Consider the following 6,065-nt stretch of genomic DNA (forward strand, 5'->3'; position numbering starts at 1 on the left):
CTTTAAACAACCGAAATTGAGCGTGAAAACAAATTACATTATGTAATAAACAGAAGAATCGAAGGTTTACCAAAGGAAGAACCGTCTAATTTCAGAACTGATAACCTGAGAAGCTGTTTAGGAACCCTGTGATATGAAAACGACAAGCCTCGAACAATAAGTTTGTTGTCAATCAAAGCCCTTGGATTTCGATTATCGTGATCGAAGCTCGACGTTATCTCCATCATATATGTGTGTATGTGTGTGTTTTAGACTACCAAACTTCTTTTGGAGATGAAGTCGTCGATCGGATGTGAAGGAGTTGAACATAATTTTTCTTGTGAATATTAGCTTTAGCTTATAAGTTTATATATGGGTTAAATCCTTTAAATGAGTTGGACTCAATTAATGAGCTTTAAATTATAATCCAAATGAAACAAAACAATTCACAAATTAATACAAGTTTCAAAACTAATCAAAATGAAGATTGAAGTATTAATATAAAAAATTAGGCCAATGAAGTATTAATATAAAAAGTTTGTGTTTTAAATTAATGTTATTAAAAAAGACAAAATTAATAATTGTTTAATTGTTTAAAACAAATAGAATTGAAAATATCATTTGGAATAAATTTGCTTTTAAATAGATAAAATATCATTATATAAATTGTTGAGAAATATCACTTCTTTGCCGCATAAATATAAATCATTAGCCTTATATTTAAATTTATCCTAAAATTTACATTTTTCAGAAATCATATAATTTTTTTTGTGAACATCTGTTAACGACTAATGTCTATATATAACCGTCACCTAACTTGTCGTATATACATTAATATTTAAAATCAGGTTTTTAGGCCCGCGCGTTGCTGCAGGAGTTTATGCAAATTTAATACATTTTTAGTACATTTTGCAAATTTAATGGAAGTACATTGCTACTAATGGAAAATCAATGACAAATATAAATTACATATTTACATATATACAAATACACCTATATACATACAGTCACCTCTGCACAACTTATTTAACCGTATGGATATGTTTTACAATAGATATATTAACAGCTTAATGAAAGTCAATTGTTATTTCTTGTATTGAACCCTAGTTTTAGAAATATTAAATATAGTATCATTAGTAAAAGTATTACTTTCTCAACTTGTGCTCCATAAGTAGGCTGCAAAAAACAAATAATAATGTTAAATTCTTCATGAACAAATTACATATTGGAACACAACAGCAAAGAGCCTTAGTTGTGTCAAAAAAAAAATTCACACATGATTTTTTTATCACAATTTTCATTTTTTTATTTATTATTATTTTTTTTGCTTTAATTTAGAAAATTGTTTGGAATCGTAAAGCAAAGTAAACCGTAAGATTATCCAATGGTTAATTCAAAAAAGGAATTATTGGTGAAATATCAAAATGCATAATTTAAAAATATTTAAAACTTTAGAGTTTGATCGGAAAAAAAGAGCTAATATTAAACCGCAAAAGGTGTCCAAAATCAAGATTTTTTTTTTTTTTTTTTGTAATTTATCCTATAATTATTTTTGCATACAATAAATAACTCAAGAACAATCAAGATCCAAGTTGCATGCTTTCTATAAATGAAAATAGAGATGGATAAATCTTCACTTTAATCACTTCAACATTGGTGTGAATCATGTCTTCAATAGCCCTCTCTATTTAATGGCCCCTAGTAACCATCATATCTCACCTTCATATAATTCCATAACCAAAGGAACAACATTATCATCTTCATAAGTGTCTTATAAGCCCCCAATATTTTGATGTAGTGGCATTACTGACATATGTTTCATAATCTCAACTTACTTCCTTACATCTTCAATATGCGCCCTTGTTCTAAGCTTCTTTTTTGAAATTGATTTACAGGCAATACTTTACAGGTAGATTTATCGGTACATATTGTTTGAGTTATAGATATTGAATGTCAAAATCATTAAAATGACAAAAATCACATATTTTAAGGCCTACAACATAAGTATGCTCTAAAAAAATATATCTTACTCGATGCATGTCCCCTAGTTAATCATTAACCCAAACTCTTTTCTCGAAGACTATAATTGTCAAGTTTTACAAAAAAAAGTAATAATAATAATGAACTTATAGTTGTGGTCTTCCTCTAGCATACAATTCCAACATGCATTAATAATGCCACATAAGAAATGTGGAAAACTTTAATCTCATATAAATTATTATTATTAATAAAATAAAAACATACATTAAAGGAATAGTTGTTCTGTTGAGCAGCGTATTATTCCATAAGATAAGCTTGCTTTTAGTGACATTCCCCAAATTAAAATCATGCTCAACAACTATAATAAACGATTCAAAATAAAATTAAAGCAGTAATAAAAGTTCAGATGAGTATAATCAGGTATAATTAGAGGGGAAAAAATACCATTGAAGAGTGTTAGAAATACACAAATGTTGTGGCTAAAAAGATATAAATTATTGAATTAGAGGGAAAAAATTACCATTGAAGAGTGTTAGAAATACACAAATGTTTTGGCTAAAAAGATATAAATTATTGAAAATTCGGGAGAATGTGTCGCCTTTAAATTCACCAAGAAAGCCAAGAAACATCATGTAGATCATAACCCTTAAGTATATTAGTAAACCAGTCATACTTGTCTTGAAATCTTCAACATCCACACTCAAGACTTAAAAAGAGACATGAGAGAGATGTTAAGATGATGTTACCTCAGAAGGGGTTGGCCATGAATGATGTTGATCATAATGAAGACATTTGTAGGGATCATTATAAAAAAAATTGGATGGTTGGCCAAAAAACGAAAGAAAATAGCATATTATCATAAAACTACAACAACAGGTCTTTTGTCTTAAGCTAATCAAGATAGGCTAAAAATGATAATTGGTCTTTTTCTTAAGCTAATTAAGATAGGCTAAAAATGATAATTTCTTTGGGAGATGTTTAAGTCTTGTATCATCAGATTTTTCCGCTGATCTTTATATAAAAATTGTTATCAAATTTATTTTAAGATGTCGTTTTCATCATAGATCGCCTGGATGTCTACTTGATACTTCCTTGCATGAACCACTCAACATAACTAATCTGTGAATAAAAAACAACAAAAAATCCACAATAAGCTATGATAAATCCACAAAAATCAACAAAATGAAATATTTACAAACCCATGACTAAATGATCATTTTACCCTCAAATAACAAAAAAAAAACCAAAAAAAAAACCCAAAAAAACCACAAATCTTTTCGGAATAAATCGTGAAATATATGAATAAAAATAAATGGTACCTGAACTTGATCAATGATCAACGTAGATCCTCTTTCCCCTAATTTCACATTACAATTTTAAGTTTTGATTTATGATTCTTCATGTACCTGCACATGATACTTGTTAAATGAAATTAAAGCTTATGTAGAGAAAGATTAGAAAAAAGGGTCAAAAAAATGGTGCTTGAATGTGGCGAAGTTCATGATGACGGTGGTGAGTGGTAAGTTCTTGGGCCATTGGATGTCAGAATAAACGATATCGATATGAGAAATATTGGAAATAAGCGGTTCAGGTGTTAGTTAGTTTGTAGAAAGAAAAATAAAGTGATCTATGAAAAAGGAAAGTGCACTGTGAAAAGAGGAGAAGAAATAGTGGTACTGGTAGCCGATGCGTAAATGTGCCCAGTTATATTTAGGGTTTATCTGTACCACCGGTTCCCTGATTAGAAGCACACTACTCCAATATTCTTTCTTTTTCATAGATTTTAACTTCTTGAACTTTAATCTTCATGGATTCGAGATGAATATGAAATCCATATCTACATCATCTTCTAAGTACGGAAAGTAAATTATCAACCAAAACAGCTAAAAGTCTTGTTAAGCAAAAATGATGAACAAATTGATATTTTCCTTTCGCTTGGGTTTTCACATATTTGGTTTACCTGGGCTAGCAGTAAATGCAAGACCTCTTTGGCTCCTAACAATTCAGTAGAAGAGGAGAATGGGTGAAGGTCTGTGAGATGTTATATAGTCGATTCTTTCTCGATCTGTTCACCTGAGAACAAAGAAACAAACTAAAAACAATCCATGTTGGGTCAGACTTAAAATAATCAAACAGAACTTGAAAACGATTAAAAAAAACAGAAGAAAAAACATTATAAAAGGTACTAACAACCGAAAAAATCAAATCCAAAAGTGCAAGTTGGTGAGGTAAGGCAAGGTCATGGTTCTAGAGGGCAACGATTCGGAGGTGGTGCTCTAGTTATCTAATGATGGTGGTGGAGAAGGAAGATAGGAGAGAAATGAAGAATATGCAGCGAGTTCATGGAGGGGGATTCTTAAAAGTCAAGATGCCTGTGGTAAAGCACAGTAATATCACTATAGAGTGATGTGCTCTTATCTACAGGAGATAACATTTTGTCAAATGTTAGTTTCTACAATTATCCATCTCATATAGCCATTCTAAAAAAAAATGATATTTGTTATAAATTATTGTGAATGAGACCAATAATTGGTGGATTGGTAAAAGATATCATATCATACTATTTATATGACGTATGATAGGTAGTTTTTATTGTATATATAACATGCTCTTGCAAGAATAAGAGTAGACAATTTCACAAAGATAAAATATCTGATATCTTTTCTAAATCTTCTTCTCCATCAAGTTTCTTTATGTATGTTGTTAGTTTAGTTTGTTTTAAATTATTTTAATCACATTGAATTTATAACACGTTATCAGAACGAAAGCTCAAACCAAGGTTATTTAGAAGTGGAAATCACATCTATCTTAATCAATGTATGTATTACTTAGTAAAAACATTATTAATTATAAAAACCTTCATCATATTAAAATAATAATAATACTAATGAACTAATAAAACTTATACATTATGGACATTATGGACCACTAACGATTTTTATTTCTTATACTAACATTTCTTTATGTATTCTAATTGTTCATGCATACTAACATTTACATTATGCAACTAACTTTTATTTATGCATACTAACATTTACATTATGCAACTAACTTTTATTTATGCATACTAACATTTAAATTATGCAACTAATTTTTATTTATATATACCAACGTTTATTTATACATGTCAATGTTTATTCATATTTTAGATACTATTCATAATTTTATTTAACAATATTTATTTATACTTCTAATTAGTAAAATTATACCAAGTAAAGTTATGTATTAGTTATAAATCCTATTAAATGATTTATAAATATACACAACGGATATACATATATATATATATATATATATATATATATATATATATATATATATATATATGCAACGATTATAAACAGCAAAAACAACGACTATATTTTTTTTACTATAGATAAACATATTTACCCTGCTTATTTTACACATAATAATATTTCTCTCTTCTATCAAACAAATCAATTTCAAGAAATCAAGCTTCAGGATGATTCACCCGTTTGTGATAATCATGACTATAATAGTCATGTTACTTTTCATCCAAATTCTTAACATCGAAGATAATATGAAATTTCATCTACTTTTAGGCTTGTATGCAATGCTAGCTTTACCACTTCTTTTTTGTGTAATATTTATTGAAATAAATGGATTTTAATTTTTGTTTTATTTTGGTTAAAATTTATAGTTACAATATGTCCAACATTGCAAAGCTCGAATTTGCAACACTTGAAGTTAGTGGGAAAAACTATGTGTCATAGATGATAGATGTAAAAAGGCATCTTGAGTCCATGGGAATCTCAAATGCTATAAATAAATTTAAAAATTGCTTGGCACAAGACAAAGCAAAAGCACAAGTTTTTCTTCGTAAGCATATTAATGAAATGTTAAGATTTGAACATCTTGATGTTACTGTGTAACAACCCGAAGTTGTCCAACGCCGAAAACCGTTCTACCCGTAAAGATTCGCCGTTTACCAATTTGTTCCGATTTCGTTTGAGGCTAAATGGTTTAAACTTATATGTTTATTATAATCTAATGAGTGTCCAAACCCCTTAGGAACTCATGAAATTAGCCCAAAAAATATTTATTTCAGAAATTTTAGAAACGTCCCCGCCGGGTTACGGAAATTT

At 28.7% G+C, this 6,065-nt stretch overlaps 1 long non-coding RNA gene across 2 annotated transcripts; it reads right to left on the reverse strand.

The window, feature by feature from the left end:
- Positions 1-1,048: 1,048 nt before the first annotated feature.
- Positions 1,049-4,339, reverse strand: LOC145068988 (uncharacterized). Of its 2 annotated transcripts, none has more exons than XR_013689199.1 (4): positions 4,150-4,339; positions 3,279-4,032; positions 1,617-3,078; positions 1,049-1,155 (listed from the first exon to the last, which is right to left on the reverse strand). It is a non-coding gene; the product is annotated as an uncharacterized LOC145068988 (long non-coding RNA). The 2 variants fall into 2 exon arrangements; XR_013689198.1 differs by having other exon boundaries at positions 3,279-4,051.
- Between the last annotated feature and the right edge of the window lie 1,726 nt (positions 4,340-6,065).

Source organism: Lactuca serriola, chromosome 8 (assembly GCF_051521515.1).
Source record: "Lactuca serriola cultivar US96UC23 chromosome 8, Lser_US96UC23_V15, whole genome shotgun sequence".
Lineage (NCBI taxonomy): Eukaryota > Viridiplantae > Streptophyta > Magnoliopsida > Asterales > Asteraceae > Lactuca > Lactuca serriola.